General features: G+C 41.6%; 1 non-coding gene across 1 annotated transcript; it reads left to right on the top strand.

Moving 5' to 3' along the window:
- Positions 1–533: 533 nt before the first annotated feature.
- Positions 534–608, top strand: Trnas-cga (transfer RNA serine (anticodon CGA)). The gene has a single exon. It is a non-coding gene; the product is annotated as a tRNA-Ser (tRNA).
- The last annotated feature ends 15,787 nt before the right edge of the window (positions 609–16,395 follow it).

The following is a 16,395-nucleotide window of genomic DNA, read 5'->3' as shown; positions in this document are numbered from 1 at the left end:
ATTAGCCAGCACCAGACGTTTAGTTTAGGGCTATCACGAACATGTTCAATTACAACGTGCGGATTTTGAGAACCCCAAATCCGAACATTATGCCTATTATCCCTTCCTGACAGATGAAAGGTTGCTTCATCTGAGAATAAACTTCTTTCTGGGAAGCTGGCATCTATATCAATACGCTGCAGCATATCCGCAGCAAATTGTTGACGGCGTGGTTTGTCATTCGATGTCAGATGTTGCAGAAATTGCACTTTTTAAGCGCACATACGAAGACGCTGGTGAACTACACGATGCAAAGTTGATTGAGGTACATCAAGTTGCCTAGATGCTTGACGAAAGACTTACGTGGGCTTCTGATGTACTCCGCTATGTCTTCTGAATGTTTCAAAACACTTCCTGTTGCCAGAAACTTCCTATACCATTCCTTAATTCCAGAATGAGATTTTCACTCTGCAGCGGAGTGTGCGCTGATATGAAACTTCCTGGCAGATTAAAACTGTGTGCCCGACCGAGACTCGAACTCGGGACCGAGTCGTGGTTCGGTAGCTCAGTTGGTAGAGCACTTGCCCGCGAAAGGCAAAGGTCCCGAGTTCGAGTCTCGGTCGGGCACACAGTTTTAATCTGCCAGGAAGTTTCATTCCTTAATTGTTTTCACATCAGGTGGATCGCATTCATACACACGACGATAATTTCTTCGCACAATAATCGGCGTTTTTGTTTCTGCAAACCACACTACTGTTTGCGCGCGCTGCTGTGCGAGTCGCCATTTTCACTTCATGCGACCACGCTGCACTCTGGCGACGATACTTGGCAGTTCTGATGCGGGAATATAAATTCTTTGATATGCTCTACAATGTGGTGCATTTTTCACTGTCATATCTACTGTGGTTTTTCTCTCCTGGGTCGAAATCAGGGAGGTTTGAGTGGTACACTTTACACTTTACAATAGCGAATTTTGGTTGCCATGAGAGATGACTTACACGCGCTGTGTAGATGACCCTTTCTTCAGTTTTTGCTGTTACAGCATATTGGTGTTTTTGTTGTGATCTGTAGTTTAGCGATGTCTAGATTAGGTGTGAATGCCCCAATCTGATTGCGAGTTGGCGAAGCCAACAAATGCACAACCAAAAAATCTGGCTATGTTGACAGACTGGCCTGTAGCGTAGCCTGAAGCATAGGTTTGGTTGTAGGGCAACGGTTTGGTTGTGAGTTGGCGATGCCAACTAATGTGAAGCCAGAAAAGCTGGTTGTGTTTACAGACTGACCTGTAAAGTAGCACGAGGCCATGTTTAGATTGGAAGGCGACAGTCTGGTTGTGATTTGGCGAAGTCAATGAATGTGAAAGCAGGAAAACCGGTTGTGATGACTGTCTGACCTGTATCGTAACCTGAGACCTAGGTTAGCTCGAAAGGCCACAGACTGGTTGTCATTTGGCAAAGTCAACGAATGTGAAACTAAATGGTTCAAATGGCTCTGAACACTATGGGACTTAACTGCTGTGGTCATCAGTCCCCTAGAACTTAGAACTACTTAAACCTAACTAACCTAAGGACATCACACACATCCATGCCCGAGGCAGGATTCGAACCTGCGACCGTAGCGGTCGTGCGGTTCCAGACTGTAGCGCCTTTAACCGCTCGGCCACTCCGGCCGGCTGTGAAACCAGAAAAACTGGATGTGCTGAGAGACTGGCCTGCAGCGTAGCCTGAGACCTAGGCAAAGCCAACGAATGTGAAAACTGGAACACTGGTTATGTTGTCAAACTGACATTTAGCCTAGCCCAAGGTCTATGTAAGACTGATGTCTCTCAACTTGTAACAGTACTGGCAGCGATAAACAGATACTTAAGTAAGTTCCATTAATATTTGTTTGTGTTTTGTGCAGAAATTTCGCAGCGGACAACATCGAATGGGGGTGGTTTACGTTAGAGGGGGGGGTTATTTCGGCCTAACCCAAAGAAAAATTTTTTGAAGCATATTTATTTTCAGAGATATTACCTTTCCATTTTCTGACCTGAGTTTGTTTGTCTCTAATCACCTTATAAGACAACCATACATATTAATGTTGCATTTAGTGTTCTTGTAAGTAGCCAATGAGAAATACCAAAACAGATGATCTTGGCTTCATTTGAGCGGAAAATGCGATTTGACTCCATTGTGTTTTCAGCTATGGCCTGCGGAATAAGTTCGCTACAGTGCCCTTGTCCTTATGTAACACGAAGGTGTAGTAACTGTTGTACGCTCACGGTTTTATAGCCAGTTGTAGAAAGTGTCCGAAGTGTGGTGGGGATATTAGCTTTATTTCTCGTACAAAAGGTAAAGAAGAGGTGCAGTGGAGCTGCAGAAAGATTGATCGCAGAGTTACAGCATTTAAAAAAAAAATAACTTGTCTCTGGGTCAAAAGGTGTGGAAATTTTTTTATTACCGATGGCCTGCAGTTATCCGAGAAGACAGTAGTAGACTGAAAAAGCTTCTGCAGAAAAGTATGTATTGAAATGTGCTTCACGAAAGTGAGAAACTTGGTGACGACGGAATCATTGTCGAGAACGACGAAGCTATGTCTGGAAGAAGAAAATATGGTAGAGGGAACAAAAAACAGGAAGGTGGTTTTTCGCAGGAATACAATGTGGAAACCACAAGTGTTTTTTCGGAGTTGTTCCCAGACGTACAAAGAAGGTGCTGCTCAGTATCACCAAGGAGTACATCATTCCAAGAACAACTGACATTTCCGATTGTTTTAGGTCTTACAAATGCTTGAAAGATGAAGGGAAAGTGACATTTAAGGACCCCGAAACTGCAGTATGCACAATTAGTACGAAGGCACCTGGTCGGCCATAAGATCTCTTCAAGATGCCATACAGTGCAAAAAACTATTTAACAGTTGCTTTTGGGAATACGTGTGACGCAGAGGGACTCTTAAAAGCAGGATTTATTTACGCATTTCATGAAGAGTGTAACAACAGTGTAAAAGCCCTAGTGTGATGTGCTGGTTCCAATAAAATTCTGGCGTTATTATTTTATGTTCTTTAGAATTCCTTCGTTGTTTCTATATTTTTATTTTCTTGGACATATGGTCCGTCAGCGCAACTAGATAAAAGTCCGTTTGTTTTTGTCGTATATGTTTCCCTTCCTTTTATTTACGAAGTGTCACTAGTGGCTTGTGCTTTCTTAAACACAAAGACGCGAGAGCTGTGTACCATAAAATAAAATCTTATTTCGTTGCATAGACAGATCACATCTCCAAGAACGTAACGACAGCAGTTGTGTTAAATCATTTATTACGTGTTTTTGTGTATCCGTGTTTCTCCACGAATCTTTGGTTCCATCGCACTATGATAAAGGATGTTCTGAAAAATGCAGTATTTGTGACGCCCCGTTTCAAACCAAAACGTCGTTCATATTGGCTACGCAAATTAGCGGCAGCCGTTAACAATATATGCGTTAAGATAAGAGCGCTGAGGCCCTTTGTACAGTTTTACCGCTGATTTCATTTACAAAACACAGAAAAATACAAACAAACAATGTGATTGGCTACCCACATCCGATTAATGATTTGTTGTATTCACTTCCCATGATTCATCACGGGAAACGTTATCAACAGCTGCACGAAACCGAAAGTCCGCGGAGACCGTAAGTGCATTTTTCAAATTCCCTGTTCTTTATCAGTTTGTACTCTTTATGTAGATGTCGAGCGGATAACGAACGCTTCGTTAGCCAGTCGAAAGATCGAGAATATCTTAATCCATTTTATGTTTCACAGCATATACATTTCTTGACGCGAAACACCAAACAAAACGTCACATTAGCGTGTCGTAACTTAAGGAACGGCGGTGAAAATTAGTTTACAAATGGAGTACCCCGGTAAAATGGTTCTTCATTCATTTTTATAGCACATTTCCGTGACTGTCCCTCAGTTTTATGAAAAGACTGCTAGTTTCATTGTCGTATTCCATCCACGAGTCATACGTTTACTGCTTTCGGAAATTAGAACCTGGAATTTCAAGCGATTTTAACGACAAGGAATAAGCGAAATCGAAACACTTATTCATTGTATCTCATTAGCATAGAGCATTACATGCAATGCGCATTCTCGTTCTTGCGGATTCCATTTACACGGAAAACTATGAAAGTATCGAGGCTTTTAAGCTGAGCGTGGCTTCGACGCGTCCGTTTCTCGCGCGAATATTGCGTCGCGGAGTAATTACCGTCCGTGCCGCTAGGCGGCAGCAGCGTCGTTTGGCGAGAGCATAGGACGCGGCGGCAATATGAGGAAGCGCGTCTAGTTGCTTAGTTCTGCTTGATTCGCACGCAGCTCCTTGTGTTGGCCTTCGTTTCTTCAACCGTCAGAAATGAGCGACGTGCACGAAATTTTACCCGAGGTAAGGCGACGCCATTATGCGAGTAGCTGATATCACCGGCAACATAACTATGTTTTTTGGTCGCGTGTTTGGAGATATTTCATTTATTGCTGGTCTGTTTGGGCAGCAGATGTGTTATGAACCGTATGTCAGAGGTTTTTATTAAATTATGTATTCATATAAGCATATACCTAATTCATAATGCACATAAAACTAAATGTCGGAAATCTACGCTGATTACTTCGTCGTCTGCTGCAACAATTGTTGTAGTAAGTTAGAATTCGTAGCGACTTACATTTGGTTGAAAGGAAGTAAATATGCCTCGACATTTTCCTCAGTAATAGTAAATTGATTAAGCAATAGGTCAATATTTTGAAATGTTAATGTATTTTTCCTTCCTGTTTCACATAGAAGTTTCATGTGGTTTCAATATTTTACCAGAACAAGGTTTTTGATACTGTTTCTTAGGAACAGTTTCTCATTAACATAATAACGTGACTCTTGACAGGTATTTGAAAACTATAATTCAGTAGTACATTCTGCTGTGTAGAAAACATTGCGAACTTTAGTTCACGACATACGAGAAATTTTGTTTACTGACGGAAGATTCAAAAAATCTTGGGAAATTTCTAGGCACGCATTTCTCTTGGGCAAAATCCATAGAAGCTAAGTCAGCTGTCTAGCAATAACTTACTAAATTCAGATTATCAAAGTGGAAAGACCAGTTGCATGGAATAAGCTTCCCCGATTGAATTTTTGTTCAAAAGCAAGACAGATGTCCGTAAGTAAACAATGCATGAGTTGTTTGCAAATTTAGAGAGATTGTTGGTACTGTGAATCGAAATATTAAAGTTTCTTTTAGAATTGTGTAGCTAAGTTGATGTACCGTCTGTCGCTGTGCTGTAGGTATGTTCAAATTTTTCCATTCATTGTTTTCATAAACTTACAGGTACTGGCAATACGATATTCCCTCCACTGGACCATACATTTATATAAATTTGTTTGAGAGAAGCTGAAGTTTCATAGAGAATAATCTACATAATTTGGAGTGAAGGACTCTTACCCACTGTATTGACCACACGAAGGCCATACCTGCCATCGTTGTAACTGACGATGAAATACTGGTCGGCACATCCATTGTCTTAGTTGAATTCTGACATTGCAGCCGCGAATGGTCATTCCTTTTTTAATTGAAAATAAAAATTGTTTCAAAGTCTTCGGTGAGCATAGCTGTTTAACGAAATGAACTTCGGATACGTTCTTTATGTGCGCAATTGTCTTCTTTTGTCATCTGACACAGCAATAGCTTGATATTAGACACACAGTCCTGACCAGAATTGTTTGCGTTGGTTGAGGTTTGACTATAATGGCCCAAGAGCACGACTGGCACAATGTTTTGAAACGGTTGGTCTGCCTTGGTCTGTCATTGTCTGTTTCAGTATCTACTAAGCACTGGAACCTGTGTTCTTCTATCAAACAGGCGCTGGTTGTTTAAAGGTACTAGTTACGTGAGAGTTGTAACAGGCGTACAAACCCGGCGCGTGCTCAATGGCTAGCTGGCAGTCTGCCAATCAGCTGACGCGTCGTTCACTTGTCGCATCCCCACCACACGGACAAGCATTTTCGGAATTCGGGCAGTGGCACATTTGGCGCTACGCTGCTTTCAGCAACATTTCTCAGACTTAATTCTGAGCACAATTTCTTTTCTTGTGGACCATATCGACGCCAGCGATGGTCATACTGTTTAGTTTATCATCTTTCACGTACCATTCACATGATTCTAATTCACAACGCCGTTTTGTAACTCAATATGTTTATATCGGAGCTATTGAACACAAAGCTCATGCTATAAAGTGACACTGAACTCCTCGTAGTCTTAATCAAAAATTGTTAAATGTAAGGAAAAACGCACGCGTGCACAAGGGTTGCTTATTTAACATGTTTGTGTATTTTTGTTAGTTGAATATATCATTTATTATTTTAAGAACTTTTCGCATTGATCTTGGACAACATTTAGAACGTTTAAAAATTCATTGTAGCATGTGAACAATGATGCCGTCCCATGTATAAGTAAAGGCGATAACAAGAACTTTGTGGAGGAATAGTTGATTCTTGAAACTTACAAACTACGAATTTATAGTGCAGAACGAAACACTGCGCTAGATCATGGAATTTCAGGAATGACCATCTATGTATTGATCTGCCTTTATGGCTGATTGAATAAATTACGCACATACACTGAAATTATGATCCGTTTTACTTTTTTACGGTATTCTTATAATCCCATTCCATCAAATTTCTGTGAAAATTCTCTCATAAACAAAAAGCTGCTGCGCAAAAATTTCGGATTGTTGGGAATTGGGAGAAAATAGGTATATAGTTAAGGGCATTTCATTGAGCAGTAGAATTCATCCCCTCACGATCTACACTCAACATTAGTACTTTTTGTCTAGTATCGTAATTTCACACAATGATCAGCCAACGTAATAGCATTTTGGGCCAGTTTTGGTTATATATGAACGAAGGAAGAGTTTCAGAAACTAGGAATACAGGCAAAGTATATTAAACCTTTACGGAACTTTTTCTTTCGTTCCAAAAAGTGTTAGGGAAATGGGGAAGTCTCTACTCGTAGAAGTTATCTGCGACAGTTTGCTAGTTCTACTTTATATTCGGATCCAGGCTTTTTTCTTGTCCTTCCTGAGCGAGTGATTTGAATCTGAGAGCCTACTTTGCGTGGTTCCGTAAGTCTTCCTGAGGCCAAAAATGTAAATAACCTAGTAAATATTCCGTGACATGTAAATTTTTCCAGGCCCGTACTAGAATCTGCTTCTCGCAACTCAACCTTCGGCCCATATGGACGTATCCATACCTGACTCAAATTTGTCACTCAAGTTTCCACCTGTTACTTCAAAACACTAAACCCAGAGGGGCTCCTATAGCATATGTGGGAATAACACTGTTAGCTTTTAATTTCAGGGAATTTGATGAAATTGGTATTTAGAGAAGTGCTGTGATGTACTTCTACTGCGCCAGTGTTACACCTAAACTATATGGAAAAAGAAACTGTGTGGGATGTGAGAACGAACCACAGATTCTGTAGCAGAGATGTAGAGGGAATGATGCAATGTGGTGACGCAAAGTGTTTACTCGCAATCTCGTGTCGCGTGGTGAAAATACACTGCGCTCTGTATACGACATCTTCCCACCCCTGACCGCTGTGGTATGCTTATTCGTATGACACCTTGCCCCCACCCACCCCCCCTCCATAATGAAATTTATAGACGCGTTCATATCTTTACACGTATCTATTTCAAAAGCTCACAGCTAGCTTTTAGAGGACAAAGTACCACGAGAAATTGTCTAGAAAATGGTAAGGAATCGTAGAACAAAGGTAACACAGGAGACTTCTTCCTTGCTTGCGTGATAACCTGCTCACGTGGATTGTCTACCGGCCTGACAGCCTACAACAGTGGTTCCCAGCCTGTGGCAATTGCCCCCTGAGGGGTATAAACAAAATAAATCAGTTATGTTTCAGTGATGAAACTAAATTATTTTTGAAAGATCATTACTATTACCACCATTTTGTAAGACTGTAACACTGCTTACGTAAGTTATCAAAAATACTTTGTACACAATCTAGCATTAATGCGTGACGCCAGTGTAATGAACATTTTCCTCATTACACATAAACGTATTCTATGACAGCAAAATTGACATTTATATCAAACATTCTTAAGGGCCTATGTAAATGCCGTCTCATAATTGTTGGTAGTTTCCGCAGTAGACCAGAAATTGCTTATTCACTACGCAACAAAGGAACAAATTGACAGCACAACGCAATAGTAGCTACACTGCTGTATGGCATACACATTAGCAGCAGCAGCAGCTTTCGCCCGCGTGTGCGGTATGGCCTGCAAAGATTTCTTTTGTTTTTCTTTGAGTTTTTACGTTCACAAATTGCAGTACCTTCTAAACTTTCCATGCTAATTAAGGCCATAGAAATATTCCGAATGGTCCCTGACCATAAACCAATGCTGGTAGTTGCAGTCAAAGGTTTCTGCTAATTATGCCTTTCGCGTTCTTGGGGTATTTCCATAAAAACTTTAATCTCTAACACATGTTGCTTTATATCTAACCGAGAAGTAATATACCGGTTGTCATAGATTTAGCTTCAAAAGCTTTTAGATATATCGAAATATTTTCTTAAATTTTCATCCTCTGTTTCATCTCCTTAGAGTCCGCTCCCGGTAGCTGAGTGGTCAGCGCGGCAGAATGTCAATTCTAAGGGCCCGGGTTCGATTCCCGGCTGGGTCGGAGATTTTCTCCGCTCAGGGATTGGGTGTTGTGTCGTCCTCATCAATTCATCCCCATCGACGCTCAAGTTGCCGAAGTGGCGTCAAATCGAAAGACTTGCACCCGGCGAACGGTCTACCCGACGGGAGGCCCTAGTCACACGACATTTATCATCTCCTTAGAGGTTGTTTCCAAAATCGCTGAAATATGTATTCTTTCATTTCTAAACGAGAAATCAAATACCAATTTTTATAGCTGTAGCTTCAAAAATATTTTGCTAGTTCTTTGATTATTTATTTACAAAACAATTTAACCTATTTTACCCCTTTGTGGTTGAAATTCCAAAAATACTGAAACACGCATTTTTTATTTCTGGTTGAGAAACCAAATACCAATTCTCGTAGTTCTATCTTCAAAATTGTCTTAATAGCGTCATGTTTTTAAAAAGCATTTCATTCCCTGTTCTATCCTTGTAGGGCTTGGACTATGAAGAGTCAGTGAGTCACTCGGGAGATACAGATACATATATATTAGTAGTAGGGCCACATTTTAACTTAACTGATTTTAAATAGGGTTGCAGGATCTCCATGAAGAAAGTGTCTGCAGAGGAAGCACGTTTCGTACCAAGTGTCTGCCCACTAATATACCTAGCTGTTCCAGATGTTCATTAGAAAATCCAAGGCTTTATATGGGACAAGTAATGCCTATGCAGTGTGATAAATTGGAGTTCAACCTATCTTCCCTACTGAAATTAGGAAAATAATACATTCACTGAAAAGTAAAAGCCCCTATAAAATTGATGGCATTTCCAACAGATAAGTAGGATTGTCAACCACATACGTTGTACTTCACAGAAATAGTGCATTTTGCCAGATGGAGTGAAATACCCTATTGTTAAACCATTGCATAAAAAAGGGATAGGTTTGATGCTAACAACTGCTGCCCAATCTCACTTCCCATTGAATTGGAAGAAACACATCGGTGATCTGTTGAAAGTTTAGGTTCAGCTACTTATGCTATTAGGGTTATAGCAAATTTTGGTGATGAACATATCTGTAAATTAGCCTACTATGCCTATTTTCATTCACTGCTTTGATATGGCATCATATTTTGTGCTCGTTAATCATTAAGAGGAAGTTTGTGATCAGCCCGCATCTCGTGGTCGTGCGGTAGCGTTCTCGCTTCCCACGCCCGGGTTCCCGGGTTCGATTCCCGGCGGGGTCAGGGATTTTCTCTGCCTCGTGATGGCCGGGTGTTGTGTGCTGTCCTTAGGTTAGTTAGGTTTAAGTAGTTCTAAGTTCTAGGGGACTTATGACCACAGCAGTTGAGTCCCATAGTGCTCAGAGCCATTTGATTTTTTGAAGTTTGTGATCAGGATAAGCCCACCCAAGATCTTGCAGATGTTTACGAGGGCTGTTCAATAGAGAAAGATTTTTTGACAACATACCTTTACTCATCCTCATAATTTTGATGGTTCTTCCCAAAGTAGTCTCCCATGAATGCAGTGTACTTGTCCCAGCGTTTCTGCCTGTCTTCAAATACATGCTGGAAACCATTCTTCGAGAGATCCTTCAAAATCGTCTCCGCAGCCTTCACCACTGCTTCTGATGATTGACAATGCCTCCCACGAAGGTGTTTCTTAATGTTAAGGAATAGACAAGTCACATGGGGCTAAATCAGGTCTATATGGAGGGTAAGGGATGCACTTCACGTTGGTTTTTGCAAGATATTCAGCAACAACATCGGCAATATGCGGCTGCGCATATTCGTGGTGCAACGTCCAGCCTGCTTTACGGAAATTTTGTCTTTTGCGCCTGATATGGACTTGCAATGTTTTCAAGACATCCCTGTAGTATTGTCCAGTTACTGATGTTTGTGCAGGTAAAACATGCTGGTGAACCATTCCATGAATATGAAAGAATGTGATGACCATAACTTTCCCAGCAGATGCAACCACTTTTGCTTTTTATGGGTTGGTGATAGAGATTCCCACACTGCGCTTTGCTGTTTGCTCTCAGGAACAAAATGACGTAGCCAGGTTTCATCAACAGTGATTACATTTGAAAGAAACTCCGGATCTCCCTGTAACATTAATTTTAACTGCATGCAGACCTGCACACGAATGTCCTTTTGTTCGGGAATCAACGGTCTTCGAACCCTGTCATGTGTAACTTTCGTCACTAGCCTGTGGGTGGCACCCAATGAAATGATCAGTATTTCAGGAAGAGATACTAAGGTAATTTGTCGATCCTCTCTCACAATGACGGCATCAGTGCTTTCTTCTGCAAGAGCAATAACTAGAGCACCGGGTCCACCTTCCTTTGAAATTGTCTCCCCTCTTTAAACATTTTAAACGACCTTCCAGCTGTAGGGAAGAACTCTCTCCATAGGCCTCCTGTAACACTGTATGGGCCCCAGCTGAAGATTTGTTAAGACGAAAGCAGACTTTCAAAGCCGCATATTGTTCCTCGCGTGTTATCTCCATTGCAGCGGTAGGCGATACCGAACATGACGACCTTGCCTGCATCTCACAGGCGGGAACAGAGACTCACAACAAGGAAACTACCAGGCGTGTTTGTTGCACATTAAGCTGTCCGCCTGCTTAGCTGAGTGGTACCGTGCTCGCCTCCCATGCAAGCAGGCCCGGGTTCGATTCCCGGCCGGATTGGAGATTTTCTCCGCTCGTGAACAGAGTGTTGTTGTCCTCATCATTTCATCCTCATCACCGGCGCGCAAGTCGAATGGCATAAGACTTGCACTTGGCGGCCAAACTTCCCCGAATAGGGGCCTTCCGGCCAGCGATGCCATACGCTCATTTCCATTTTTTGGCACATTAAAGTTAAGTCCGCCTCGATAGCTGAATGGTCAGCACGACAGAATGCCATGCGTAGGGGCCTGGGTTCGAGTCCCGGCTGGGACGGAGATTTTCTTCGCTCAGGGAATGGTTGTTGTATTGTCTTCATCATCTTATCCCCATCGACGCACATGTCGCCGAAGTGGCTTCAAGTAAAAAGACTTGCACCAGGTGACCGTTCTACCCGACGGGAGGCCCTAGCTGCACGTTTCATTAAGCTAACAGAATATCATAAGATTGAATTTTAGCGCGAGAAATTATGATCATAAACAATTCACATTCTTTATTGAACAGTCCTCGTATTTAGTTTTCACCGAAAGTCCTTTCCTCGAAACGACAGTTTTTCGCACATTAAAGTGTCCTCAGAATTCAAAAGAAACTGTAGGACGAAACTCGCTAGACTTATGGATGAAATGTGTACAAACAGGTGTGAAATGTGTTCGGTGTACATGAAATAATACATTATTTATTTTGTGGATGAAATATGTGACATGGGTATCCGGGCGAAGCCGCAACTGTCTGGATTAAATTTGAAAAACCCATACTTGCGACACGACCAATTAAATGTTGCATGCTCAAGAGTGTGAGAGCCGAAAAATTCGTGTCTGCAGAAGACTGAAACACCAAAGATATTGTATACAGTATATACTAAAGCTCTTGAATAAACTTTCCAAATTACATTTAATGCAAGAAAACAATGTCTTTTATTTACTTTGGATATGGGTCATTGTCTGCTTTCTATATGTGTACCTACTTAGAAACAGAGGCATTCGAATGCATGCCGGGCACAGATTATAGTAATTTTTACACACATTAAAAGTGGGGAAAGACCTTAAATTACGTTAAAGGTACGGGAGAGTGGGGAACAGACAGAAACAGTGACCCTCCGCCCTCCAGAACCGAACATTGGGTCTACACCGGAGTAGTTTTAACCCGCAACTGTTTTCACGAATACGTTTGTATTGATAGTAATTAAAATAACTTAATCACTGCTGCTTCAGAACACTGATCTGCAGGATGCCCCGAAATATTTGGGTGAAACTTCTTCGGAAGGTAATTGATTCTGAACAGGGTACAGTATTTCGAGATAAGAAAAAATGGTCAGAAACGAGCATTTCAGGCGCTGCAGTCTCGAATGAGCTACAAGAGTTAGGTACGTTTTTGTTTTCTGCCTACGTTTCATAACAATGAAAAGCCTGCCTATTGTTATTCGCTTTATGCGCTTTCGCAGCGGCATTTACGACCGTTTTGTAGGTGCCGCAGGTACATTGGCAGTTCCAACCAAACAGTTATGCACGTAGTATTTCCGACCATAGCCTCCACCACTGTTGCGACTTCCCTTGACGCGGCAACAGAGGTGTACCGTCATTGCTGCCCGTTTCACTCGCACCAGTGTTAGCCGTGCTCTTAGGTTCCATCCTAAGCACAACCTCGGATATCTCAACGTAATTAGAAATAAACAGCAAATATTTTGTGACCAGCAAGAATGTCATCAGTCCTCATTTCAGAGCAACAATTTAACCTCCCGTTTTTAACCAGACTAAAAATAACAAAAACAAAATTAAACAAGCCTCTGTACTGTGTGCATAGCCAATACTAAGCGTGGATAAAATATAAAGGGATATTCTTATTATAAAACAGTCAGGAAAGCCACGGCCAATACCATCCAGTTTTGCATCGTAGGTTTCTCCGCCCAGGGCCTCCCCACTACTGCGGCCTCCTTTGACAGTCGGAAAAACAACGGCTAGAACATCTGCTGTCGGAAACATCTCGTTGACGTCACACAGGTTGGAAATTCCACGCCACCTTGATTTTGGTGGCGCTGCCTTGATAAACAATAAAAAAGTCTGCATCCATACTAAGGGCCCTAAAGCACTCCCTTTGGTACCCCCTGAAGTTAATTTTAATCTCACTTCATATCATTTTTGTTGATGGATGGGGGCTCTTAATGGCGTCTTTGACTTCTGAAATACGTATCGCTGATGTGATGAAAATCCATACAACACGTAAGAATAAGACAATAACGTAATGATTGCACTGAGACTGGTTGTCGCTAATTTGAACAGTTGTTGTGAATTTGAGTTACGGCGCCAAGTTTCGTAAATTAAAAAAAAAATCATTTACAAACCCCTAATTGCGTATCTCAGGTTAGGATATACACATGTATAACTCCGATCGTAAAGGTTCTGCATACTTTGTATCGCTCAAATATGCAGCCTTGATCGTTGGAAACGAAGAACCTGGCGTAACTGACTAGCCTGACAGCAGCGCTTCGACCAACATACTTTCTCCTCTTCCTTCTCCTCCTCCTCTTCCACGAATGGCTCGCTTAGGACCACACGAGATTAACTCGTGTTGGTCTTCCTTATAGTTCGTTCATGCGCAAAGAGTGTGTTTCTGTTGCTGCGTGCGTGCGTGCGTGCGTGCGTGCGTGTGTGTGTGTGTGTGTGTGTATTTGTTTGATCCTTCTCGCCTCCGTCGAAACCCAGTGTTTGTGTGACTTTCCTGCATTCATCTTCAAAATGGTTCAAATGGCTCTGAGCACTATGGGACGCATCTGAGGTCATCAGTCCCCTAGAACTTAGAACTACTTAAACTTAACTAACCTAAGGACATCACACACATCCATGCCCGAGGCAGGATTCGAACCTGCTACCGTAGCAGTCGCGCGGTTCCGGACTGAAGAGCCTAGAACCGCTCGGCCACCACGGCCGGCCATCCATCTTCGTCCTAAAAATTTGGCGGTAATTTTTCCTCCTATGTAATTATGTAGTTCTCAATTCGTTCGAGCAATCAATCATTCATAATAGGAAACAGTCATAAATCAGTCACTCAAAATGATTCAGAAATTTTACTTGTTAGAGTGAAATCAGGCGATGATTCTTCTTCTCTGCAGGCTCGTGCTTTGCTACAAATAAAATGCCCCGTATTTTTGGGAGCGTTGTGTAATCAGTCGGGAAACCTCAGATCAAGCGGGTATTTGGCTTTGATGAAGTTTAACCTTCCGAAGAAGTAATGGCGCTCTTGGATTATTAAATGGAAGTTCGTATCCAGTCTTTCAGAAGTTCCCTTCTGATTAACAACTACGCAATATATTGATGAATATCATTAATTCTCAAATGTCAAATAATGTAAATTGTTACACACTTTTTGTATGAAGGAGCTATATATATATTTTCCCTTTTAATCGTACAATTTCGTATCAGTTTTCTTTTACCATAAATCTCAATATTCAGATTACAATTCTTCAAACAATGCTCAGGCTAATCGGCACGAAGACAATCTCGGAAGCTTTTTCTAACAACCACGAGAGAGTACTACAAAGAATAATTATGCACTCATGGCATAGCTATTGTATGAAACTACTTTGCGCATGGATTCTGCGAGTATGAAGATAGAAAATTAGTAAACGTAATTCAAGGGTAGAATTGTATCAGAATAATTCATCGAATATAAAATGATATTATATGGCAATTCTAACTGCTTAATGTCTTCAGTTTGTTTGTACCAGATGGGTCTAAAAATATCTTTCAGAACAGTCTGAATCTGATATGTTGGCCTCATTACGTCTATCTTGTCTCTGTGAGTCCCCTGTCATTGTAACCGTGATTGTAGGAATTCATCAGGAGACTTCAGCACTGGATTTGGGTCCCGTACTCACTCTTCTGTACTTGTTCCTAAAGGTTTTCTTAATTGTAGGTTCTGTTAATTCTAATTGTTCTTGATTTACTCTAGAATAAATATATTTCAGGGATGTAGAAAAATGTATTCGCTGACAGAAACGCAACTTTGACACCTACAAAATCAGGACCTAACGCCAGGTACCAGTTCAGCGGATACAATGCCATAACACATCACGCATGGAATAAAAGAACTCAACATTATAAAGCACTAAACAGCTGATTCAAAGCTGGCCTAGTGAGGGGGAAAAGGAAGAACGAGCTTTTGAAAAAACAATGTAACAAGAGCAAGCGGACGTAACACAGCGAACATGCCTATGGCTCACAGGCTTTTCATTACGTTGAAGTTCTTGCATCCACTGCTACGAACAGTGCAACGAAAACAGGTTGCCTTGGCGCCTATTGAATATACATTTTCAAGTATTAGAGAAATTAATGTATTCGTTGCTTATTGCACAGGTTTTTCCATAAAAAGCACTCACCGAATATCGATCATTAACAGAAAACCCGCATTGGAGTATCTTCCAACTCGCCTGCAAAGAAACGTTCGAGTGAATAAGACTCAGCAGTTGTTAAACAGAAAACACCAACAGCAGCATCACTGGGAAGTGTCATGAACGTAAAACAAACCAATTTTTAATGTACAGCTGCCCCTTATGAAATATGAAATTCTGTTTGCGTGTGTGTGTGTGTGTGTGTGTGTGTGTGTGTGTGTGTGTGTGTGTGTGTGTGTGTGTGTGTGTGTGTGTGTGAGAGAGAGAGAGAGAGAGAGAGAGAGAGAGAGAGAGAGAGAGAGAGCGCTAAGGCAGCAGTGTCGGATGCCAGCTATGCCCTAGATCCAACAATAAGCACCGGCCTCTTTGGCTGCAGGCGAACCTACGGTAAGTGGCGCTGTGACTGTTTTGCTTGTTTTTATTGTCGTTTCGCTTCGTGTGGGCACCATATTACATTAGTGGCAAATACGATGGTTGGATAATTTGGCGTAACGAAAAAGCGCCCAACGATGGCCTTCAAAAACACAGAATTGGGTCATTTCTGAAAGAAGGCTAGGAAGGCCGAAGACAACATTGTGATAGCGAGAGCAGATTGCCAATGAGAAATGACAACGTGTAGAGGACCTTTGGCCGAATGGATGCTTGCTGTTAAACACAGCAACAAAAGGAAAACCTTATATATTCCGATTTAATAGGATTTCGGCAGACTAAGTGAAGTGC

Source organism: Schistocerca serialis, chromosome 5 (assembly GCF_023864345.2).
Source record: "Schistocerca serialis cubense isolate TAMUIC-IGC-003099 chromosome 5, iqSchSeri2.2, whole genome shotgun sequence".
NCBI lineage: Eukaryota > Metazoa > Arthropoda > Insecta > Orthoptera > Acrididae > Schistocerca > Schistocerca serialis.
This window is presented reverse-complemented; position numbering and strand designations above follow the sequence as displayed.